This window comes from Anser brachyrhynchus, assembly GCF_964034855.1.
Source record: "Anser brachyrhynchus genome assembly, chromosome: 3".
NCBI classification, from domain to species: domain Eukaryota; kingdom Metazoa; phylum Chordata; class Aves; order Anseriformes; family Anatidae; genus Anser; species Anser brachyrhynchus.
In genome coordinates this window covers 15,678,463-15,705,369 of record NC_137696.1, presented here as the reverse complement: position 1 = coordinate 15,705,369, position 26,907 = coordinate 15,678,463, and the positions used below count along the sequence as shown (strand labels likewise).

Here is a 26,907-nt window from a genome sequence, read left to right as displayed (position 1 = left end):
GTGTATGATTGTGATTAGCAGGGGTAGAGAGCTTACTGGCGTGTAGAATAGCAGGTAGATGCCAGCGCTTAGGCGTTCTGGTTGGTTCCCCCATCGGGTGATTAAGATTAGGGTGGGAATGAGGGTTGCTTCAAATGAGATGTAAAATAGTGCTAGTTCTGTGGTGGAAAAGGCTAGTAGGATGAATGGCTGGACTGCGACTAAGGTTGAGATAAAGATTCGTTTGCGTTGTAGGGGTTCTTGTTGCAGGTGGTTTTGGCTTGCTATGATTATGAGTGGGAGTAGTCAGCAGGATAGTACTAGGAGGGGGGATGAGATTTGGTCAATTCCTGTTCAGTTGGATAAAGATTTGTAGGGGTAGTAGGTTGGGATTAATCACTGTAGGCTTAGGGCAGCGATTAGGAGGCTGTATAAGGTGGTGTTAGTCCATAGAAATTTTGGTGGAGACAGCAGGGCTGTTGGAAGAAGTATGATTGTGGGTAGGATGATTTTTAGCATTGCAGGAGGTTTAGGTTGTGTAGATGGTCAGAGCCATGTGTGCGGGTGGAGGCTACTAGGATGGCCAGGCCTGTGCCCGCCTCACACGTTGAGAAGGTTAGCATGAGAATTGGTACCATGGTGAATGAGGAGACTTGGTTTTCGATGGATCATATTGATAGGCCTACGAATATCGATAATATTATGCTTTCAAGGCATAGTAGGGCGGATACTAGGTGGGTTCGGTGGAAGGCTAGCCCTAGTCCACTGAAAATGAAGGCTGAGTAGAAGCTTAAATGTAGGGGCGACATAAGAAAGTTACAGGGTTGGCTGTAATCTGCTGGGTCGAAACCAGCTATCTTTTTGGTTAGACTAACTTTCTGTTATTCTGCTCATTCTAGGCCCCCTTGAATTCACTCGTAGGCCAGTCCGAGTGTTAGGAGAAGGAGGATCACTACAGTTCAGGTGAGGGTCATTAGGGGGGATTGGAGTTGGACGGCTCATGGCAGGGGGAGTAGGAGGGCGATTTCTAGGTCGAATAGGACGAACAGGATGGCTACTGAGGAAGAATCGGACTGAGAATGGTAATCGAGCAGATCCAAGTGGGTCGAATCCACATTCGTACGGTGAGAGTTTCTCTGAGTCGGGGTTTATTTGGGCGAGTCAGAAGTTTAATGCGGTTAGGGCGGCGCTTAGGATTGATGATAGGGCGAATATGAACATGAGTGCGTTCATTGCTCTCCTCTGGGTTTATACCAGATTCTAGAGATTGGAAGTCAATTGTAATTAATATACTAGAAGAGCAAGATCCTCATCAGTAGATGGTTATGTAGAGGAATAGTCAGATGACGTCTACGAAGTGTCAGTATCAGGCTGCTGCCTCGAATCCGAAGTGGTGGTCTGATGTAAAGTGGAACTTGATCAGTCGGAAGAGGCAGACGGTCAGGAAGGAGGATCCGATGATTACGTGGAGTCCGTGGAATCCAGTGGCAACGAAGAAGGTAGATCCGTAGACGCTATCAGCGATTGAGAATGGGGCTTCGTGGTATTCTATTGCTTGTAGGGCTGTGAAGTAGAATCCCAAGAGGATCCCTCCCAAGAGGGTTAGGGCGTGGATGGCATGTTTTCGGTTTCCTTCTGTGATGCTGTGATGGGCTCACGTTACGGTAACGCCTGAGGCTAGTAGGATGGCTGTGTTTAGTAGGGGGACTTCTATCGGGTTGAGTGGTTTAATTCCTGTTGGGGGTCATTGGCCTCCTAGTTCTGGGGTTGGGGCCAGGCTCGAGTGGAAGAACGCTCAGAAGAACCCTAAGAAGAAGAATGCTTCGGATGTGATGAAAAGGATTATGCCGTATCGTAGGCCTTTTTGGACTGTGGGAGTGTGATGGCCTTGGAAGGTGCTTTCTCGTACAATGTCTCGTCATCATTGGAGTATTACTAGGAGTATTGAGATGAGGCCTAGGGTTAGTAGTATGGATGAGTTGTAGTGGAATCACATGATTAATCCTGAGGTTGTGAGTAGGGCGGCGGCTGCCCCGAAGATTGGTCAAGGGCTTGGGTCAACTATGTGGTATGAGTGTGCTTGGTGTGCCATTAGATGTTTTCTTGTAAGTATAGGCTTAGAAGGAGCACGAAGACGTAGGCCTGGATTATGGCTACTGCTACTTCTAGGATGGTTAGGAGTAGTAGGATGATTATTGTTAGGATGGATACTGCAGGAAGGGTGGGTATTAATGCAATGGAGGCTGTAGAGATGAGTTGGATGAGTAAGTGTCCTGCTGTAAGGTTGGCTGTAAGGCGGACTCCGAGGGCTAGGGGGCGGATTAGTAGGCTGGTTGTTTCGATCAGGATTAGTGCGGGGATTAGGGGTGTAGGGGTACCTTCGGGTAATAGGTGGGCTAAAGAGGCTGATGGTTGGTTTCGTAGGCCTGTTAGTAGTGTGGCGAGCCATAGTGGGAAGGCTAGGGCTATGTTCATAGATAGTTGGGTGGTTGGGGTGAATGTATATGGAAGGAGGCCTAGAAGGTTGATTGTAAGAAGTATGATTATTAGGGATGTAAATATTATGGCTCATTTGTGGCCATTTTTGTTGAGTGGGACTATTAGTTGTTTTGTGATTAGGTGAAGGAGTCATGTTTGGATAGTAGAAAGGCGGTTGTTGATTCATCGGTTGTTTGGGGACGGGAATAGTAGGGCTGGGAAGAGTAGGGATAGTAGGATTAAGGGGATGCCAAATAGATTGGGGCTGGAAAATTGGTCAAAGAAGCTTAGGTTCATGGTCAGGATCATGGTGTGGGTTTGGTAGTGAGGGAGGTCTTATTTGATGGGGGGTTGGTTGTGGTGAAGGCTAGTAGTTTTGGTTGGATGAGGAGTGCTAGGGTTAATCAGGTTATAATTATGATTGAAAATCATGGTGCGGGGTTAAGCTGTGGCATATCATTAAGGAGGGGGAAGTCCCTCTTTGGCTAGCTTAAAAGGCTAGTGCTGTTGCATAGCTTCTTAATGATTAGGATGATGATAGAAGGGACGATCAGGCCTCGAAATGTGGGAGTGGGGTTGATTCTACTACAATGGGTATGTAGCTGTGATTAGCCCCGCAAATTTCTGAGCATTGTCCGTAAAAAATCCCAGGCCGGGTGGTAATGAATGAAGTTTGGTTTAGTCGGCCTGGGATTGCGTCTGTTTTAACTCCGAGCGTTGGGACTGCTCAGGAGTGGAGTACGTCTCCTGCAGTAATGATCACGCGGATGGGGGATTCTATTGGGATAACTACGCGGTGGTCAACTTCTAGCAGTCGGAAGTGGCCGTTGGGTAAGTCTGGGGTGGGCACTATGTAGGAGTCGAATGATAGGTCTTTGAAGTCTGTGTATTCGTAGCTTCAGTATCATTGGTGGCCGATGGCTTTTAGGGTGAGGTCTGGTTCGTCGATTTCGTCCATTATGTAGAGGATTTGTAGGGATGGGAGGGCGAGGAGTACCAGGACGATAGCAGGTAGGATTGTCCAGATCAGCTCTACTTCTTGGGCGTCTACAGCATTGGACGAGAGTTTTTCTGTTAGTATGTGGGCTAAAAGGTAGAGAACTAGGCTGCAGATAGCTAGGGCAACGATTAGGGCGTGGTCGTGGAATTCAACGAGTTCTTCTATGATGGGTGATGAGGCGTCTTGGAATCCTAGTTGGGAGTGGTTGGCCACATGAGATGTACAGGATTTTTACCTGTGATTTAGTCTTGACAAGGCTATGTAATTGGTTTACTAACGTCTCATAAGAAAGAAGCATGAGCGGTGAATGCAGTTGGCTTGAAACCAGCATGTGAGGGTTCGATTCCTTCCTTTCTTGTACTTGGACGAAGGCCGGTTCCTCGAAAGTATGGTATGGGGGAGGGCAGCCGTGGATTCATTCAACGTTTGTGGTAGTTAGTTCTGGTTGTAGGACTTTTCGTTTGGCCGAAAAGGCTTCTCAGATGATGAATATTAGTATGACTACGGCTACTATTGAGATTAGGGAGCCGATGGAGGAAATGGTGTTTCATAGTGTGTAGGCGTCGGGATAGTCCGAGTATCGTCGGGGTATTCCTGCTAGGCCTAGGAAGTGCTGGGGGAAGAACGTTAGGTTTACTCCTGTAAATATTACCCCGAAGTGGGCTTTTGCTCATGTTTGGTGTAGGGTAAACCCAGTGAGTAGTGGGAATCAGTGAGTAAATCCTGCTAGAATGGCAAAGACGGCGCCTATGGATAGGACGTAGTGGAAGTGGGCAACTACGTAGTACGTGTCGTGCAGGGCGATGTCTAGGGAAGCGTTTGCAAGAACGATTCCTGTTAATCCTCCGATGGTAAATAGGAAGATAAATCCTAGAGCTCATAGTATTGGGGGGGTCTCATTTGATTGTTCCTCCGTGCAGGGTGGCTAGTCAGCTAAATACTTTGATTCCGGTAGGGATGGCAATGATTATAGTGGCTGATGTAAAGTAGGCTCGGGTATCAACGTCTATTCCTACTGTAAACATGTGGTGAGCTCAGACGATGAATCCTAGGAAGCCGATGGATAGTATGGCTCAGACTATTCCCATGTAGCCGAAGGGCTCCTTTTTGCCTGAGTAGTACGTGACTACGTGTGAGATGATTCCGAACCCCGGTAGGATCAGAATATAGACTTCTGGGTGTCCGAAGAATCAGAATAGGTGTTGGTACAGGATTGGGTCTCCTCCTCCAGCGGGGTCGAAGAATGTGGTGTTTAGGTTTCGATCAGTTAGTAATATTGTAATACCGGCGGCGAGTACGGGGAGTGATAGAAGGAGTAGGATGGCGGTAATTAGTACGGATCAGACAAATAGTGGGGTTTGGTATTGTGAGAGTGCGGGGGGTTTTATGTTGATGGCTGTGGTGATAAAGTTGATGGCCCCAAGGATGGAGGAGATACCGGCTAAGTGGAGTGAGAAGATAGCCAGGTCTACTGAAGCTCCGGCGTGGGCAAGGTCACCTGCTAGGGGAGGGTAGACAGTTCAGCCTGTGCCGGCGCCAGCTTCTACAGTGGATGAGGCTAGTAGGAGGAGGAATGATGGGGGGAGGAGTCAAAAGCTTATGTTGTTTATTCGCGGGAATGCTATGTCGGGGGCACCGATTATGAGGGGGACTAATCAGTTGCCGAATCCTCCGATCATGATGGGTATGACTATAAAGAAGCTTATTACAAAGGCGTGAGCGGTAACGATTACATTGTAAATTTGGTCGTCGCCTAGGAGAGTTCCTGGTTGTCCTAGTTCTGCGCGGATTAATAGGCTGAGTGCGGTGCCGACTATTCCTGCTCATGCCCCGAAGATGAGGTACAGGGTGCCAATATCCTTATGGTTAGTGGAAAATAGTCATCGGTTGATGAAGGTGACGGGTAAGATGGCTGAGTGTTGAAGCGTTAGGCTGTAGTCCTTTTTACAGAGGTTTAATTCCTCTTCTTATCGGCTCTGTAGTGAAATTCATGTTGAGTTGCAAGCTCATCGATGCGCACTAGGGTGCGTCAGGGTCTTTGTAGGCAGAAGCCAATTGGTTTAGGCATTTAGCTGTTAACTAGAGTTTTGTGGGATCGAAGCCCATCTGTCTAGGGAGGCTTTAGCTTAATTAAAGCGTCTGACTTGCATTCAGAAGATACAGGTTAATATTCTGTAAGTCTTAATGTGCAGAAACTAAGAGGGTTTAACTCTTATTTAAGGCTTTGAAGGCCTTCGGTTTGGGGTGTTATCCTAAGTTTCTAGACAATGGCATGTATTATTGGGGACAGGGGAAGTAAGAGGATTGATAGTGAGGCAAGGACCGCAGTAGGTGTGCTTGGGGCTTTGCTAGTGTATCATTGTTTTATGTGGTTAGAGGAGTTGGGGGGAAGGGTAATTGTTGAGTGGTATGCGAGGCGTAGGTAGAAGAAGAGGCTGAGCAGTGATAGCATGGCAATTGCCATGGCTGCTGGTGTTATTTCCTGTTTAGTTAGTTCTTGGATGATAAGTCACTTTGGTATAAAGCCTGTTAATGGGGGGAGGCCTGCTAGGGATAAAAGTACTAGTATTAGGGTGGCGTTTAGCACTGGGGTTTTTGTTCATGAGGTTGTGATCATGGATAGGTTAAGGGCTTTGATTTTGTTAAGGGCTAGGAATACGGCTGATGTTATGATTGTGTATAGGTAGAAGGTAAGTAAGGCCAATTTGGGGCTGTAAACTAGGATGATGGCGATTCAGCCTAAGTGGGAGATGGACGAGAAGGCTAGGATTTTGCGTGTTTGTGTTTGGTTCAGTCCTATTCAGCCTCCTAGTGCTGTTGAGGCTAGGGCCATGGCGGTGAGTAGAGCTGGGTCGAGGGATTTGGATGTTAGTAGGAGCAGGGTTAGTGGGGGGAATTTTATGAGGGTCGAGAGTAGCAGGGCTGTTATTAGTGGCGATCCTTGTAGTACTTCTGGGAATCAGAAGTGAAATGGCACTAGGCCCAGTTTAATAGCGATTGCTGCTGTCAGTAGTAGACAGGAGGTTGGGTGGTTTATTTGTGTGATGTCTCATTGGCCGGTGACTCAGGCATTGGTTATGCTAGAGAATAGGACCAGGGCGGAAGCAGCTGCTTGGGTTAGGAAGTATTTCGTTGCGGCTTCTACTGCTCGTGGGTGGTGGGATTTGGCAATTAGGGGAATGATGGCTAGTGCGTTGATCTCCAGTCCTGTCCAGGCCAGAACTCAGTGGTTGCTGGAAATTGTGATTGTGGTGCCCAAGATGAGGCTGAAGGTTATGATTGGGGTCGCGTAAGGGTTCATTAGTAGAGGAGGGGGTTAAACCATCATTTTCGGGGTATGGGCCCGATAGCTTGATTAGCTGACTCTACTAGAAAATAATATAAGGGAAGTATGGAGAATTTTGATTTCTCTTGTGTGGGTTCAATTCCTACTTTTCTAAGGTCAACAGGAAATGAGAGGGCTGTTATACCTCTATGTTCACTTTATCATAGTGACCCTTTGTAGTTCAGGCACATTTCCTTATGTAAGGAGGTAGGCCTGCATAGCAGATAGGTATGCTGATGTGTCAGAGGCACAGAGCTAGTGTGAGGGGTAGGAAGTTTTTTCATAGTAGGTGCATTAGTTGGTCATATCGGAATCGTGGGTATGAAGCTCGGACCCATAAGAAACCAGAAGATAGTAGGAGGACTTTTGTGGCTAGGATGACGGGGAATAGTTCTGTGGGTGGCCCTAGGGCGCTTGGGTTTAGGAATATGATGGCTGTAAGTGTATTTATTAGCATAATGTTCGCATATTCAGCTAGGAAGAATAAGGCGAAGGGTCCTGCGGCGTATTCAACGTTAAACCCTGAGACTAGCTCAGATTCGCCCTCTGTGAGGTCAAAAGGAGCTCGGTTTGTCTCTGCTAGGGTGGATACGTATCATATTATTGCTAGGGGTCATGAGGAGAAAATGAAGTATAGAGGCTCCTGTGCGACGGCAAAGGAGCTGAGTGTGTAGCTTCCGCTTAGTATGATTATTGATAGCAGGATTATGGCCAGTGTCACTTCGTATGAAATGGTCTGTGCTACTGCCCGTAGGGCTCCGATTAGTGCGTATTTTGAGTTCGAGGCTCAGCCTGATCATAGGACTGAGTAGACGGCTAGGCTTGACATGGCTATTAGGAAGAGAACTCCGAGGTTTAGATCTGCTAGGGGAAATGGGAGTGGTAGTGGTGCTCAAGTGGTGAGGGCTAGGACAAGGGCTAGTATTGGTATCAGAATGAATAGAAGTGGGGAAGAGGTAGAGGGTCGGATGGGCTCTTTGGTAAATAGTTTCAGTCCGTCCGCAAATGGTTGAAGTAGGCCAAAAGGCCCGACAACGTTAGGGCCTTTGCGGGATTGTATGTAGCTTAGGATTTTCCGTTCTGCTAGGGTTAGGAAGGCTACGGCAATCAGGATTGGGATGATGTATAGGAGGGATATAACGAGGCAGCTTAGTGTTGTTATTTGAATCATGGGTGAAGCTAGGGAGAGGATTTGAACCTCTGGGGAAAGGGCTTAAGCCTTCTGCACTTGCCGGGCTCTGCCACTCTAGCTGGTCCTTTTCTAGGATTGAAAGTGGTGGGGGAAGGCCCTCTTCACGGTTTAGTTGGTTTCACTGCTTAGAGGGGGGGGGCGTGCTTGTGGTATTGGCCCCACTTTCCCGGTCCTTTCGTACTGGGGAGAGTGTGTCATAGATAGAAACCGACCTGGATTGCTCCGGTCTGAACTCAGATCACGTAGGACTGTTAATCGTTGAACAAACGAACCCTTAATAGCGGCTGCACCATTAGGATGTCCTGATCCAACATCGAGGTCGTAAACCCCCCTGTCGATATGGGCTCTTGAGGGGGATTGCGCTGTTATCCCTGGGGTAGCTTGGTCCATTAATCAATTATATTGGGTCTGGTCACTGTTAGCACTTTGAGGGGTAGCTCTAGGTAAAGAGGTATGGTCTTGTTTTTGGAGGATTTGTTCTCCTCCAAGGTCGCCCCAACCGAAAAATATCGACCAGGCTCTGCGATGGTAGTGGCCCCAGTGGGGTTGATTGAGGATTCGCGGTGGTCGTTGATTTTTAAGTTCCACAGGGTCTTCTCGTCTTATGTTCACATCCCCGCTTTTGCACGGGGAGATCAATTTCACTGATTATCTGTGAGAGACAGTTAAGACCTCGTTTAGCCATTCATACAAGTCTCGATTTATGGGACAATTGATTGCGCTACCTTTGCACGGTTAGGATACCGCGGCCGTTAAACCTAAGTCACCGGGCAGGCATCACCTTCAATACTTGTTTAATTTGCTGAAGGCTATGTTTTTGGTAAACAGTCGGGCCTTATTAATTTGCCGAGTTCCTTTCACAGATTTTAATCGCTCTTATAGGCGCTCCTGAGTCGGGTTAACAGGGTTAGTTAATACGTGGTCTTGTAGGGGTTTTTGTATCTGTCTAGGTCTGTTAATAATGTTTCTATGTAAGCTTGCGCCGTTAGAGGGGTGTGGCCCTGAGTTACTTATTTTAGCATTAATTCTCCTATATTCATAGGTTGACCTGTTTGTGATAAGGGAATCATCTTATTTTGGTATTTTTAGGTGGTGGAGCTTTGACGCACTCTTTTTTGATGGCTGCTTTAGGGCCCACGGTAGGATCAGTAGTAAGAATTATCCGCTAGTCGAGGTTGTGTCCTTTTTTAATGGAGCTGTCCCTCCATTAAATAGCTCTTAATCATCTCATTAGGGTTCAGGATGTCCGGTAGGGAGGATTAAGGGGGAACTTAGATTCGTTTCACAGGTAACCAGCTATCACCCAGCTCGGTTGGCTTTTCACCTCTACTGACAAGTCATCCCACTCTTTTGCAACAGAGACGGGTTCGCTCTCTTTAACTGCTTGAAAGTAGCTCGCTTGGGTTTCGGGGGGGCAAACTTTAGTTCACTTTGCTTGGTTGTTCTCGCTAAACCATGATGCAAAAGGTACAAGGGTTGATCTTTGCTGTCTGTCGCTTTGATTGTTTCACTGCTATTTCATCTTTCCCTTACGGTACTGGGGTCTCTATCGCGTCTAAGTGTCTTTTCTATCGCCTATACTAAGACTGTAAAATGCTTTAGTTTAATTAGTTTAGTAAATTCTTTAGTTTTGGTGTACTATTTGTGTGGTTGAGCTAGAGGGGGGGCTTCAAGACGATCCGGTCTAGTAGATATCTTTCAGGTGTAAGCTGAGTGCTTTGGTGTTATAGCTACGTCTTGATATTCTAAGTACACCTTCCGGTACACTTACCTTGTTACGACTTACCTCATCCTCAGCGTATTTATGGTATTAGTTATGTGGGATGTGGCTTTTGAGGAGGGTGACGGGCGGTATGTACGTGCCCCAGGGCCGGCTTAAAGTAGGCTCTATTGTCCCACTTTACTGCTAAATCCGCCTTCCAGAAGTGGTTTCACGCTTCTTTCCGTGTGCCCTATGAATAGGGAATGTAGCCCATTTCTTCCACTCCATAGGCTATACCTTGACCTGTCTTATTAGCGGGGTGCTATTGTGTCCACTGTTGTGCTCTCATTCGAGGTGGGCTGGCGACGGCGGTATGTAGGCTGTGTTGGCAAGGGGTGGTTGGGTTAATCGGGGATTATCGATTGTAGAACAGGCTCCTCTAGGTGGGTTTGGGGCACCGCCAAGTCCTTAGAGTTTTAAGCGTTTGTGCTCGTAGTTCTCTGGCGGATACTTCGGTAAAGTAAGTATCAAGATTTAGGGCCAGGCATAGTGGGGTATCTAATCCCAGTTTGGGCCCTGGCTTTCGTGGGTTTAAATCAGTCGTTAGTTCCTAAGATCATCTTAATGGTGTGTTTAGGTGCATCTTGGGCTTATGACAGCTCAGTTGCATTTTGATCTTAGTTAGCTAGGATAGGCATTTTACCACTCTTTACGCCGTGTCAATAGGACGGTTGATTTGGGTTTCTTGTATGACCGCGGTGGCTGGCACAAGATTTACCAACCCTTGAAGTTAGGCTGTTGCTATAACTAAGTCAAGTTTGCACTCATTGCTTAATGTTAATTACTGCTGAATACCCGTGGGGGCGTGGCTTAGCGAGGCGTCTTGGGCTACTACTTGGGTGTGCCTGATACCCGCTCCTCAAGGCCTGTATGGGGGTAGGTGGTCGAGGGCGTTTACACTGGGGCGCGGATACTTGCATGTATATATTTAGCAAAAACCAACCGTAAGGTTAGGACTAAGTCTTTTGTCCGCAGGCATGTTTTATGCCATCTTGGCAACTTCAGTGCCATGCTTTGTGTTAAGCTATGTGGACGGGGGTGTGGTTAGCTGATAGTTGAGTGGTGAGTGAGAGTGAAGTATATGAAATTATTGCTTGTGTTTACTATTTTTAGTACTGGAGTTTCTCTAATAAGTTTAAGTTATTTTGTATGTGTTTGTGTGTATATGTACATCGTTCCGATGATGTCATGGAAGGGATGATTAATGGAGTTTTAGAGGTAGTTTGCTGGGATTGGGCGATGAAGGTTTATGCTACATGGTGGTTAGCGAAAGTTTACTGGTTTAGTTTGTGAAGCGCAGGGGTTGCGCTTAATGATTTGTTGTTTTGTGCTATGTCCAACGAGCATTCATCCAATAGCCCCATTTAACCCGGAGGGTGGAGGTAACATTAACTGAATGTGGTCAAAGTGCATCAGTGTCAGGATGATTCCCCATATACGCCAACCGTCTCATCGAGGGACCCTTGAAATATAGGATAGGCCGTGAGGCAGGTGTGTCCAGGCTTAGATTGTGGGACCCCCGAGATCACTGGGAATAGCCACCTGTGAGGTAACCCCGGAAAAAATAAGAGGAACCAGAGGCGCCAAAAAGCTGGAACATGCCGCGATTACGCATTGAGAAGGTGAAAGTACTCACAGATGCCACTTTGAAGGGCAAGGAGGGGTGAGTGAACCCAATGGATGGCCCTGACCGAGGAACCAGAGGCGCAAAAATGTGAGGAGGGCGAGGGGTTTAGGGGGAACGTATGGGCCTGAAGCTAGTCATACCGGACATTATGTGCAACGGGTTGCTGATTTCACGTGAGGAGTACGATTAATAAATCCGTCTGATACGAACTGCATGAGATATGTGGTGGAGAGTTGTTGTTGGAGCATGTCCTGTGAGCATTCATTAAAATGGGGTCTTGTTATGCGCTTGAGTGGAGTTGTATTGGGTGTTGTGGGGTATGGTCCTAGAACATTCATGCCGGGTGGTTTGGTAGGAGTGTGTTTAAGGGTTTAATGGCCGTGTACATGTATGGGTTTAGCACCTGCTTATAAGATAGTCCGTATATAATGTATATTACTGGTACTATAGTATGTATGTATATGGGGTATATAAATTTATGCACGAATATGCATAACCAAATACCCCCGCCTCGGGGGGGGAGGGGGGGGGGGTTAAGCATAATGGCATAGATGGGGTAGAATTATTGGGGGCTTGCGGTTAGTTCCTGTAGTTGAGAACAATGGCGGCTTTTCGAGCCGCAGGCCTCGGGTAGTGTCCGGGCAGGAATAATGACTTATTTTATGTTTTTTTTAGGGATTTGCTTTGCGGTGGGTGTTTTGGGTGTGGCGTCGAATCCTTCGCCGTATTATGGGGTTGTTGGTTTGGTGTTAGCGTCTGTGGCGGGGTGCGGGTGGTTGCTGGGCCTTGGGGTTTCGTTCGTGGCTTTAGTGCTGTTTATGGTGTATTTGGGGGGTATGCTGGTGGTGTTTGTTTATTCAGTAGCTTTAGCAGCGGAGCCTTTCCCTGGGGCTCGGGGGATTGACGGGTGATTGGATGTGCAGTAGCGTTTGTGGCAATTGTTTTTGGGGGGTTGGTGTTTGGGGGGTTTATGGGGGCTTGGAAGTTCGGGGTTTCTACTGTGAATAATGTTGGGGTGTTTGTTGTTCGGTCGGATTTTAGTGGAGTTTCCATGTTTTATTCACATGGGGCAGGGATGTTTTTAGTGGCGGGTTGGGGGCTGTTGTTGACTTTGTTTGTTGTATTGGAGCTTGTGCGGGGGTTGTCGCGGGGTGCTATTCGGGCGGTTTAGGGGTTAGGGTCAGAGAATAGTTTATTGAAAATGCCAGCTTTGGGAGCTGGAGATAAAGGTTTGAGTCCTTTTTTTCTGAGTTTGGGGTACTCTAAGAAGTGGTAAGTCTTCAATCTTTGGTTTACAAGACCAATGTTTTTATAAACTATTAGAGTATTTAGCAGTTGAGTATTTTGTTTTCTAGGGCGCTTGCGGCGGGGAGGAGAAATAGGAGGATAGTGAAGTAGGCGATTGAAGCGAGTTGGCCGATGATGATGAATGGGTGTTCGACGGGTTGGCTTCCTACTCATGTTAGGACGAGGAGGTCGGCGACTAGTACTCAGAATAGGAGCTGGGAGAGTGGTCGGAATGTTATTGCTCGTTGTTTTGATTTGTGCAGGAATGGGATTAGGAATAGGATCAGTACGGAGGCGGCCAGTGCTAATACGCCTCCTAGTTTATTTGGGATTGAACGTAGGATGGCGTAGGCGAATAGGAAGTATCATTCTGGCTTGATGTGTGGTGGGGTTACTAGCGGGTTTGCTGGGGTGAAGTTTTCTGGGTCTCCCAGGAGGTTAACCGCTCATGCTTCTTTCTTATGAGACGTTAGTAAACCAATTACATAGCCTTGTCAAGACTAAATCACAGGTAAAAATCCTGTACATCTCATGTGGCCAACCACTCCCAACTAGGATTCCAAGACGCCTCATCACCCATCATAGAAGAACTCGTTGAATTCCACGACCACGCCCTAATCGTTGCCCTAGCTATCTGCAGCCTAGTTCTCTACCTTTTAGCCCACATACTAACAGAAAAACTCTCGTCCAATGCTGTAGACGCCCAAGAAGTAGAGCTGATCTGGACAATCCTACCTGCTATCGTCCTGGTACTCCTCGCCCTCCCATCCCTACAAATCCTCTACATAATGGACAAAATCGACGAACCAGACCTCACCCTAAAAGCCATCGGCCACCAATGATACTGAAGCTACGAATACACAGACTTCAAAGACCTATCATTCGACTCCTACATAGTGCCCACCCCAGACTTACCCAACGGCCACTTCCGACTGCTAGAAGTTGACCACCGCGTAGTTATCCCAATAGAATCCCCCATCCGCGTGATCATTACTGCAGGAGACGTACTCCACTCCTGAGCAGTCCCAACGCTCGGAGTTAAAACAGACGCAATCCCAGGCCGACTAAACCAAACTTCATTCATTACCACCCGGCCTGGGATTTTTTACGGACAATGCTCAGAAATTTGCGGGGCTAATCACAGCTACATACCCATTGTAGTAGAATCAACCCCACTCCCACATTTCGAGGCCTGATCGTCCCTTCTATCATCATCCTAATCATTAAGAAGCTATGCAACAGCACTAGCCTTTTAAGCTAGCCAAAGAGGGACTTCCCCCTCCTTAATGATATGCCACAGCTTAACCCCGCACCATGATTTTCAATCATAATTATAACCTGATTAACCCTAGCACTCCTCATCCAACCAAAACTACTAGCCTTCACCACAACCAACCCCCCATCAAATAAGACCTCCCTCACTACCAAACCCACACCATGATCCTGACCATGAACCTAAGCTTCTTTGACCAATTTTCCAGCCCCAATCTATTTGGCATCCCCTTAATCCTACTATCCCTACTCTTCCCAGCCCTACTATTCCCGTCCCCAAACAACCGATGAATCAAAAACCGCCTTTCTACTATCCAAACATGACTCCTTCACCTAATCACAAAACAACTAATAGTCCCACTCAACAAAAATGGCCACAAATGAGCCATAATATTTACATCCCTAATAATCATACTTCTTACAATCAACCTTCTAGGCCTCCTTCCATATACATTCACCCCAACCACCCAGCTATCTATGAACATAGCCCTAGCCTTCCCACTATGGCTCGCCACACTACTAACAGGCCTACGAAACCAACCATCAGCCTCTTTAGCCCACCTATTACCCGAAGGTACCCCTACACCCCTAATCCCCGCACTAATCCTGATCGAAACAACCAGCCTACTAATCCGCCCCCTAGCCCTCGGAGTCCGCCTTACAGCCAACCTTACAGCAGGACACTTACTCATCCAACTCATCTCTACAGCCTCCATTGCATTAATACCCACCCTTCCTGCAGTATCCATCCTAACAATAATCATCCTACTACTCCTAACCATCCTAGAAGTAGCAGTAGCCATAATCCAGGCCTACGTCTTCGTGCTCCTTCTAAGCCTATACTTACAAGAAAACATCTAATGGCACACCAAGCACACTCATACCACATAGTTGACCCAAGCCCTTGACCAATCTTCGGGGCAGCCGCCGCCCTACTCACAACCTCAGGATTAATCATGTGATTCCACTACAACTCATCCATACTACTAACCCTAGGCCTCATCTCAATACTCCTAGTAATACTCCAATGATGACGAGACATTGTACGAGAAAGCACCTTCCAAGGCCATCACACTCCCACAGTCCAAAAAGGCCTACGATACGGCATAATCCTTTTCATCACATCCGAAGCATTCTTCTTCTTAGGGTTCTTCTGAGCGTTCTTCCACTCGAGCCTGGCCCCAACCCCAGAACTAGGAGGCCAATGACCCCCAACAGGAATTAAACCACTCAACCCGATAGAAGTCCCCCTACTAAACACAGCCATCCTACTAGCCTCAGGCGTTACCGTAACGTGAGCCCATCACAGCATCACAGAAGGAAACCGAAAACATGCCATCCACGCCCTAACCCTCTTGGGAGGGATCCTCTTGGGATTCTACTTCACAGCCCTACAAGCAATAGAATACCACGAAGCCCCATTCTCAATCGCTGATAGCGTCTACGGATCTACCTTCTTCGTTGCCACTGGATTCCACGGACTCCACGTAATCATCGGATCCTCCTTCCTGACCGTCTGCCTCTTCCGACTGATCAAGTTCCACTTTACATCAGACCACCACAGACCACCACTTCGGATTCGAGGCAGCAGCCTGATACTGACACTTCGTAGACGTCATCTGACTATTCCTCTACATAACCATCTACTGATGAGGATCTTGCTCTTCTAGTATATTAATTACAATTGACTTCCAATCTCTAGAATCTGGTATAAACCCAGAGGAGAGCAATGAACGCACTCATGTTCATATTCGCCCTATCATCAATCCTAAGCGCCGCCCTAACCGCATTAAACTTCTGACTCGCCCAAATAAACCCCGACTCAGAGAAACTCTCACCGTACGAATGTGGATTCGACCCACTTGGATCTGCTCGATTACCATTCTCAGTCCGATTCTTCCTCAGTAGCCATCCTGTTCGTCCTATTCGACCTAGAAATCGCCCTCCTACTCCCCCTGCCATGAGCCGTCCAACTCCAATCCCCCCTAATGACCCTCACCTGAACTGTAGTGATCCTCCTTCTCCTAACACTCGGACTGGCCTACGAGTGAATTCAAGGGGGCCTAGAATGAGCAGAATAACAGGAAGTTAGTCTAACCAAAAAGATAGCTGGTTTCGACCCAGCAGATTACAGCCAACCCTGTAACTTTCTTATGTCGCCCCTACATTTAAGCTTCTACTCAGCCTTCATTTTCAGCGGACTAGGGCTAGCCTTCCACCGAACCCACCTAGTATCCGCCCTACTATGCCTTGAAAGCATAATATTATCGATATTCGTAGGCCTATCAATATGATCCATCGAAAACCAAGTCTCCTCATTCACCATGGTACCAATTCTCATGCTAACCTTCTCAGCGTGTGAGGCGGGCACAGGCCTGGCCATCCTAGTAGCCTCCACCCGCACACATGGCTCCGACCATCTACACAACCTAAACCTCCTGCAATGCTAAAAATCATCCTACCCACAATCATACTTCTTCCAACAGCCCTGCTGTCTCCACCAAAATTTCTATGGACTAACACCACCTTATACAGCCTCCTAATCGCTGCCCTAAGCCTACAGTGATTAATCCCAACCTACTACCCCTACAAATTTTTATCCAACTGAACAGGAATTGACCAAATCTCATCCCCCCTCCTAGTACTATCCTGCTGACTACTCCCACTCATAATCATAGCAAGCCAAAACCACCTGCAACAAGAACCCCTACAACGCAAACGAATCTTTATCTCAACCTTAGTCGCAGTCCAGCCATTCATCCTACTAGCCTTTTCCACCACAGAACTAGCACTATTTTACATCTCATTTGAAGCAACCCTCATTCCCACCCTAATCTTAATCACCCGATGGGGGAACCAACCAGAACGCCTAAGCGCTGGCATCTACCTGCTATTCTACACGCCAGTAAGCTCTCTACCCCTGCTAATCACAATCATACACCTATACGTGAAAATTGGCACCCTGCACCTGCCAACCCTACAACTAACCCACCCAACCCTATCCACCTCATGGACAGGAATACTATCAGGTCTAGCACTGCTCATAGCATTCATAGTAAAAGCCCCACTATACGGCCTACACCTCTGACTGCCAAAAGCCCACGTAGAAGCACCCATCGCAGGCTCAATACTCCTCGCCGCCCTACTACTAAAGCTAGGAGGATACGGAATTATACGAGTCACTCTATTTATGGGCCCACTGTCCAACCTCCTGCACTACCCCTTCCTAACCCTGGCCCTATGAGGCGCCCTAATGACTAGCTCAATCTGCCTACGACAGACAGACCTAAAATCACTAATCGCTTATTCATCCGTTAGCCACATAGGCCTAGTTATCGCCGCAGGAATAATCCAAACCCACTGATCATTCTCAGGGGCAATGATCCTAATAATTTCCCATGGACTAACTTCCTCCATACTATTCTGCCTAGCCAACACAAACTATGAACGTACGCACAGCCGAATTCTACTACTCACACGAGGCCTACAACCTCTCCTACCACTCATAGCTACCTGATGATTGCTGGCCAATCTAACAAACATAGCCTTACCCCCAACAACAAACCTCATAGCAGAGCTAACCATTATAATCACCTTATTCAACTGATCTGCCTTCACGATCATCCTAACAGGAATCGCAACCCTACTAACCGCCTCCTACACCTTATTCATACTACTAATGACCCAACGAGGCTCAATCCCCTCCCACATCACATCTATGCAAAACTCAACCACGCGAGAACACCTGCTCATAACACTCCACATTATCCCAATATTCCTCCTAATCCTCAAACCCGAACTGATCTCCGGAATCCCCTCATGCAAGTATAGTTTAAACCAAACATTAGACTGTGATTCTAAGAATAGAAGTTCAAACCTTCTTACCTGCCGAGGGGAGGGTTTAACCAACAAGAGCTGCTAACTCTTACATCTGAGCCTAAAACCTCAGCCCCCTTACTTTTAAAGGATAACAGCAATCCACTGGTCTTAGGAACCACCCATCTTGGTGCAAATCCAAGTAAAAGGAGTGAACCCCACACTACTAATCAACTCCCTCACACTACTCACGCTGACAATCCTCCTAACCCCAATCATCCTGCCATTTCTATTTAAAAACTTTAAAAACACCCCACAAGCCACCACCCGCGCTGTTAAAACCGCATTCCTAATTAGCCTAGCCCCTACAACCGCATTCATCTACTCGGGAGTAGAATCTGTCACCTGCCACTGGGAGTGAAAATTCATTATAAACTTTAAAATCCCCCTGAGCCTAAAAATAGACCAATACTCAATAACATTTCTTCCAATCGCCCTATTTGTAACATGATCAATCCTACAATTCGCCATATGATACATGGCCTCAGAGCCATACGTAACAAAATTTTTCACCTACCTACTGACATTCCTAGTCGCCATACTCCTCCTAACAACCGCAAACAACATATTCCTCCTATTCGTAGGCTGGGAAGGAGTACGAATCATGTCCTTCCTTCTCATCGGCTGATGACAAGGCCGAGCAGATGCCAACACCGCCGCCCTACGAGCCGTAATCTACAACCGAATCGGAGACATCGGACTGATCCTGAGCATAGCATGACTAGCTTCAACATTCAACACCTGAGAGATCCAACAAGCCGTACACCCCCACCAAACCCCAATCCTCCCCCTCATAGGATTAATCCTCGCAGCCGCAGGAAAATCCGCCCAATTTGGACTCCACCCATGACTGCCCGCAGCAATAGAAGGCCCCACCCCAGTGTCAGCCCTACTGCACTCCAGTACCATAGTAGTAGCCGGAATCTTCCTGCTCATCCGCATGCACCCCCTGCTAGCCACCAACCAGACAGCCCTAACTGCCTGCCTATGCCTAGGTGCTCTATCAACCCTATTTGCTGCCACATGCGCCCTAACCCAAAATGACATCAAAAAAATCATTGCTTTCTCAACATCCAGCCAACTAGGACTAATAATAGTCACTATCGGACTAAACCTCCCACAACTAGCCTTCCTACACATCTCAACCCATGCCTTCTTTAAAGCCATACTATTCCTATGCTCAGGGTCTATCATCCACAACCTAAACGGAGAACAAGATATCCGAAAGATAGGAGGCCTACAGAAAATACTCCCAGTCACTACTTCCTGCCTAACCATCGGAAACCTGGCGCTGATAGGAACCCCATTCCTAGCCGGATTCTACTCAAAAGACCTCATCATCGAAAGCTTAAACACATCATACCTAAATACTTGAGCCCTACTCCTAACCCTTATAGCCACAGCATTCACCGCAACCTACAGCATCCGCATAACCATCCTAGTCCAAGCTGGACAAACCCGAATCCCCCCAATAGTATCAATAAACGAAAACAACCCACTAATCACCGCCCCCCTAACCCGACTCGCCCTAGGCAGCATTACAGCAGGAATAATCATTACCTCTTTCATCACACCAACCAAAACCCCCCCAATAACCATACCCCTTATCACCAAAACCGCTGCCATCCTCATAACAATCCTAGGAATCATCCTAGGCCCCTCATGTACAGGGCCACACCCCTCTAACGGCGCAAGCTTACATAGAAACATTATTAACAGACCTAGACAGATACAAAAACCCCTACAAGACCACGTATTAACTAACCCTGTTAACCCGACTCAGGAGCGCCTATAAGAGCGATTAAAATCTGTGAAAGGAACTCGGCAAATTAATAAGGCCCGACTGTTTACCAAAAACATAGCCTTCAGCAAATTAAACAAGTATTGAAGGTGATGCCTGCCCGGTGACTTAGGTTTAACGGCCGCGGTATCCTAACCGTGCAAAGATAGCGCAATCAATTGTCCCATAAATCGAGACTTGTATGAATGGCTAAACGAGGTCTTAACTGTCTCTCACAGATAATCAGTGAAATTGATCTCCCCGTGCAAAAGCGGGGATGTGAACATAAGACGAGAAGACCCTGTGGAACTTAAAAATCAACGACCACCGCGAATCCTCAATCAACCCCACTGGGGCCACTACCATCGCAGAGCCTGGTCGATATTTTTCGGTTGGGGCGACCTTGGAGGAGAACAAATCCTCCAAAAACAAGACCATACCTCTTTACCTAGAGCTACCCCTCAAAGTGCTAACAGTGACCAGACCCAATATAATTGATTAATGGACCAAGCTACCCCAGGGATAACAGCGCAATCCCCCTCAAGAGCCCATATCGACAGGGGGGTTTACGACCTCGATGTTGGATCAGGACATCCTAATGGTGCAGCCGCTATTAAGGGTTCGTTTGTTCAACGATTAACAGTCCTACGTGATCTGAGTTCAGACCGGAGCAATCCAGGTCGGTTTCTATCTATGACACACTCTCCCCAGTACGAAAGGACCGGGAAAGTGGGGCCAATACCACAAGCACGCCCCCCCCCTCTAAGCAGTGAAACCAACTAAACCGTGAAGAGGGCCTTCCCCCACCACTTTCAATCCTAGAAAAGGACCAGCTAGAGTGGCAGAGCCCGGCAAGTGCAGAAGGCTTAAGCCCTTTCCCCAGAGGTTCAAATCCTCTCCCTAGCTTCACCCATGATTCAAATAACAACACTAAGCTGCCTCATTATATCCCTCCTATACATCATCCCAATCCTGATTGCCGTAGCCTTCCTAACCCTAGCAGAACGGAAAATCCTAAGCTACATACAATCCCGCAAAGGCCCTAAAGTTGTCGGGCCTTTTGGCCTACTTCAACCATTTGCGGACGGACTGAAACTATTTACCAAAGAGCCCATCCGACCCTCTACCTCTTCCCCACTTCTATTCATTCTGATACCAATACTAGCCCTTGTCCTAGCCCTCACCACTTGAGCACCACTACCACTCCCATTTCCCCTAGCAGATCTAAACCTCGGAGTTCTCTTCCTAATAGCCATGTCAAGCCTAGCCGTCTACTCAGTCCTATGATCAGGCTGAGCCTCGAACTCAAAATACGCACTAATCGGAGCCCTACGGGCAGTAGCACAGACCATTTCATACGAAGTGACACTGGCCATAATCCTGCTATCAATAATCATACTAAGCGGAAGCTACACACTCAGCTCCTTTGCCGTCGCACAGGAGCCTCTATACTTCATTTTCTCCTCATGACCCCTAGCAATAATATGATACGTATCCACCCTAGCAGAGACAAACCGAGCTCCTTTTGACCTCACAGAGGGCGAATCTGAGCTAGTCTCAGGGTTTAACGTTGAATACGCCGCAGGACCCTTCGCCTTATTCTTCCTAGCTGAATATGCGAACATTATGCTAATAAATACACTTACAGCCATCATATTCCTAAACCCAAGCGCCCTAGGGCCACCCACAGAACTATTCCCCGTCATCCTAGCCACAAAAGTCCTCCTACTATCTTCTGGTTTCTTATGGGTCCGAGCTTCATACCCACGATTCCGATATGACCAACTAATGCACCTACTATGAAAAAACTTCCTACCCCTCACACTAGCTCTGTGCCTCTGACACATCAGCATACCTATCTGCTATGCAGGCCTACCTCCTTACATAAGGAAATGTGCCTGAACTACAAAGGGTCACTATGATAAAGTGAACATAGAGGTATAACAGCCCTCTCATTTCCTGTTGACCTTAGAAAAGTAGGAATTGAACCCACACAAGAGAAATCAAAATTCTCCATACTTCCCTTATATTATTTTCTAGTAGAGTCAGCTAATCAAGCTATCGGGCCCATACCCCGAAAATGATGGTTTAACCCCCTCCTCTACTAATGAACCCTTACGCGACCCCAATCATAACCTTCAGCCTCATCTTGGGCACCACAATCACAATTTCCAGCAACCACTGAGTTCTGGCCTGGACAGGACTGGAGATCAACGCACTAGCCATCATTCCCCTAATTGCCAAATCTCACCACCCACGAGCAGTAGAAGCCGCAACGAAATACTTCCTAACCCAAGCAGCTGCTTCCGCCCTGGTCCTATTCTCTAGCATAACCAATGCCTGAGTCACCGGCCAATGAGACATCACACAAATAAACCACCCAACCTCCTGTCTACTACTGACAGCAGCAATCGCTATTAAACTGGGCCTAGTGCCATTTCACTTCTGATTCCCAGAAGTACTACAAGGATCGCCACTAATAACAGCCCTGCTACTCTCGACCCTCATAAAATTCCCCCCACTAACCCTGCTCCTACTAACATCCAAATCCCTTGACCCAGCTCTACTCACCGCCATGGCCCTAGCCTCAACAGCACTAGGAGGCTGAATAGGACTGAACCAAACACAAACACGCAAAATCCTAGCCTTCTCGTCCATCTCCCACTTAGGCTGAATCGCCATCATCCTAGTTTACAGCCCCAAATTGGCCTTACTTACCTTCTACCTATACACAATCATAACATCAGCCGTATTCCTAGCCCTTAACAAAATCAAAGCCCTTAACCTATCCATGATCACAACCTCATGAACAAAAACCCCAGTGCTAAACGCCACCCTAATACTAGTACTTTTATCCCTAGCAGGCCTCCCCCCATTAACAGGCTTTATACCAAAGTGACTTATCATCCAAGAACTAACTAAACAGGAAATAACACCAGCAGCCATGGCAATTGCCATGCTATCACTGCTCAGCCTCTTCTTCTACCTACGCCTCGCATACCACTCAACAATTACCCTTCCCCCCAACTCCTCTAACCACATAAAACAATGATACACTAGCAAAGCCCCAAGCACACCTACTGCGGTCCTTGCCTCACTATCAATCCTCTTACTTCCCCTGTCCCCAATAATACATGCCATTGTCTAGAAACTTAGGATAACACCCCAAACCGAAGGCCTTCAAAGCCTTAAATAAGAGTTAAACCCTCTTAGTTTCTGCACATTAAGACTTACAGAATATTAACCTGTATCTTCTGAATGCAAGTCAGACGCTTTAATTAAGCTAAAGCCTCCCTAGACAGATGGGCTTCGATCCCACAAAACTCTAGTTAACAGCTAAATGCCTAAACCAATTGGCTTCTGCCTACAAAGACCCTGACGCACCCTAGTGCGCATCGATGAGCTTGCAACTCAACATGAATTTCACTACAGAGCCGATAAGAAGAGGAATTAAACCTCTGTAAAAAGGACTACAGCCTAACGCTTCAACACTCAGCCATCTTACCCGTCACCTTCATCAACCGATGACTATTTTCCACTAACCATAAGGATATTGGCACCCTGTACCTCATCTTCGGGGCATGAGCAGGAATAGTCGGCACCGCACTCAGCCTATTAATCCGCGCAGAACTAGGACAACCAGGAACTCTCCTAGGCGACGACCAAATTTACAATGTAATCGTTACCGCTCACGCCTTTGTAATAAGCTTCTTTATAGTCATACCCATCATGATCGGAGGATTCGGCAACTGATTAGTCCCCCTCATAATCGGTGCCCCCGACATAGCATTCCCGCGAATAAACAACATAAGCTTTTGACTCCTCCCCCCATCATTCCTCCTCCTACTAGCCTCATCCACTGTAGAAGCTGGCGCCGGCACAGGCTGAACTGTCTACCCTCCCCTAGCAGGTAACCTTGCCCACGCCGGAGCTTCAGTAGACCTGGCTATCTTCTCACTCCACTTAGCCGGTATCTCCTCCATCCTTGGGGCCATCAACTTTATCACCACAGCCATCAACATAAAACCCCCCGCACTCTCACAATACCAAACCCCACTATTTGTCTGATCCGTACTAATTACCGCCATCCTACTCCTTCTATCACTCCCCGTACTCGCCGCCGGTATTACAATATTACTAACTGATCGAAACCTAAACACCACATTCTTCGACCCCGCTGGAGGAGGAGACCCAATCCTGTACCAACACCTATTCTGATTCTTCGGACACCCAGAAGTCTATATTCTGATCCTACCGGGGTTCGGAATCATCTCACACGTAGTCACGTACTACTCAGGCAAAAAGGAGCCCTTCGGCTACATGGGAATAGTCTGAGCCATACTATCCATCGGCTTCCTAGGATTCATCGTCTGAGCTCACCACATGTTTACAGTAGGAATAGACGTTGATACCCGAGCCTACTTTACATCAGCCACTATAATCATTGCCATCCCTACCGGAATCAAAGTATTTAGCTGACTAGCCACCCTGCACGGAGGAACAATCAAATGAGACCCCCCCAATACTATGAGCTCTAGGATTTATCTTCCTATTTACCATCGGAGGATTAACAGGAATCGTTCTTGCAAACTCTTCCCTAGACATCGCCCTGCACGACACGTACTACGTAGTTGCCCACTTCCACTACGTCCTATCCATAGGCGCCGTCTTTGCCATTCTAGCAGGATTTACTCACTGATTCCCACTACTCACTGGGTTTACCCTACACCAAACATGAGCAAAAGCCCACTTCGGGGTAATATTTACAGGAGTAAACCTAACGTTCTTCCCCCAGCACTTCCTAGGCCTAGCAGGAATACCCCGACGATACTCGGACTATCCCGACGCCTACACACTATGAAACACCATTTCCTCCATCGGCTCCCTAATCTCAATAGTAGCCGTAATCATACTAATATTCATCATCTGAGAAGCCTTTTCGGCCAAACGAAAAGTCCTACAACCAGAACTAACTACCACAAACGTTGAATGAATCCACGGCTGCCCTCCCCCATACCATACTTTCGAGGAACCGGCCTTCGTCCAGGTACAAGAAAGGAAGGAATCGAACCCTCACATGCTGGTTTCAAGCCAACTGCATTCACCGCTCATGCTTCTTTCTTATGAGACGTTAGTAAACCAATTACATAGCCTTGTCAAGACTAAATCACAGGTAAAAATCCTGTACATCTCATGTGGCCAACCACTCCCAACTAGGATTCCAAGACGCCTCATCACCCATCATAGAAGAACTCGTTGAATTCCACGACCACACCCTAATCGTTGCCCTAGCTATCTGCAGCCTAGTTCTCTACCTTTTAGCCCACATACTAACAGAAAAACTCTCGTCCAATGCTGTAGACGCCCAAGAAGTAGAGCTGATCTGGACAATCCTACCTGCTATCGTCCTGGTACTCCTCGCCCTCCCATCCCTACAAATCCTCTACATAATGGACAAAATCGATGAACCAGACCTCACCCTAAAAGCCATCGGCCACCAATGATACTGAAGCTACGAATACACAGACTTCAAAGACCTATCATTCGACTCCTACATAGTGCCCACCCCAGACTTACCCAACGGCCACTTCCGACTGCTAGAAGTTGACCACCGCGTAGTTATCCCAATAGAATCCCCCATCCGCGTGATCATTACTGCAGGAGACGTACTCCACTCCTGAGCAGTCCCAACGCTCGGAGTTAAAACAGACGCAATCCCAGGCCGACTAAACCAAACTTCATTCATTACCACCCGGCCTGGGATTTTTTACGGACAATGCTCAGAAATTTGCGGGGCTAATCACAGCTACATACCCATTGTAGTAGAATCAACCCCACTCCCACATTTCGAGGCCTGATCGTCCCTTCTATCATCATCCTAATCATTAAGAAGCTATGCAACAGCACTAGCCTTTTAAGCTAGCCAAAGAGGGACTTCCCCCTCCTTAATGATATGCCACAGCTTAACCCCGCACCATGATTTTCAATCATAATTATAACCTGATTAACCCTAGCACTCCTCATCCAACCAAAACTACTAGCCTTCACCACAACCAACCCCCCATCAAATAAGACCTCCCTCACTACCAAACCCACACCATGATCCTGACCATGAACCTAAGCTTCTTTGACCAATTTTCCAGCCCCAATCTATTTGGCATCCCCTTAATCCTACTATCCCTACTCTTCCCAGCCCTACTATTCCCGTCCCCAAACAACCGATGAATCAACAACCGCCTTTCTACTATCCAAACATGACTCCTTCACCTAATCACAAAACAACTAATAGTCCCACTCAACAAAAATGGCCACAAATGAGCCATAATATTTACATCCCTAATAATCAGACTTCTTACAATCAACCTTCTAGGCCTCCTTCCATATACATTCACCCCAACCACCCAACTATCTATGAACATAGCCCTAGCCTTCCCACTATGGCTCGCCACACTACTAACAGGCCTACGAAACCAACCATCAGCCTCTTTAGCCCACCTATTACCCGAAGGTACCCCTACACCCCTAATCCCCGCACTAATCCTGATCGAAACAACCAGCCTACTAATCCGCCCCCTAGCCCTCGGAGTCCGCCTTACAGCCAACCTTACAGCAGGACACTTACTCATCCAACTCATCTCTACAGCCTCCATTGCATTAATACCCACCCTTCCTGCAGTATCCATCCTAACAATAATCATCCTACTACTCCTAACCATCCTAGAAGTAGCAGTAGCCATAATCCAGGCCTACGTCTTCATGCTCCTTCTAAGCCTATACTTACAAGAAAACATCTAATGGCACACCAAGCACACTCATACCACATAGTTGACCCAAGCCCTTGACCAATCTTCGGGGCAGCCGCCGCCCTACTCACAACCTCAGGATTAATCATGTGATTCCACTACAACTCATCCATACTACTAACCCTAGGCCTCATCTCAATACTCCTAGTAATACTCCAATGATGACGAGACATTGTACGAGAAAGCACCTTCCAAGGCCATCACACTCCCACAGTCCAAAAAGGCCTACGATACGGCATAATCCTTTTCATCACATCCGAAGCATTCTTCTTCTTAGGGTTCTTCTGAGCGTTCTTCCACTCGAGCCTGGCCCCAACCCCAGAACTAGGAGGCCAATGACCCCCAACAGGAATTAAACCACTCAACCCGATAGAAGTCCCCCTACTAAACACAGCCATCCTACTAGCCTCAGGCATTACCGTAACGTGAGCCCATCACAGCATCACAGAAGGAAACCGAAAACATGCCATCCACGCCCTAACCCTAACGATCCTCTTGGGATTCTACTTCACAGCCCTACAAGCAA

General features: G+C 47.4%; 3 long non-coding RNA genes across 3 annotated transcripts in view; 1 reads left to right on the top strand and 2 right to left on the bottom strand.

Moving 5' to 3' along the window:
- LOC308193025 overlaps window positions 1–26,907 on the bottom strand; it is a 471,820-nt gene that overhangs the window by 171,944 nt on the left and 272,969 nt on the right. The window lies entirely within an intron of this gene.
- The window catches only part of LOC308193030, a 37,312-nt gene continuing 18,324 nt past the window's right edge, over window positions 7,920–26,907 (top strand). Inside the window, exon 1 of the long non-coding RNA XR_013949326.1 lies at window positions 7,920–9,618. This is a non-coding gene — a long non-coding RNA (uncharacterized lncRNA). The remainder of the gene's footprint in view (window positions 9,619–26,907) is intronic.
- LOC308193026 lies at window positions 10,089–26,327 on the bottom strand. The gene is made up of 2 exons (XR_013949322.1): window positions 26,182–26,327; window positions 10,089–14,750 (listed from the first exon to the last, which is right to left on the bottom strand). It is a non-coding gene; the product is annotated as an uncharacterized lncRNA (long non-coding RNA).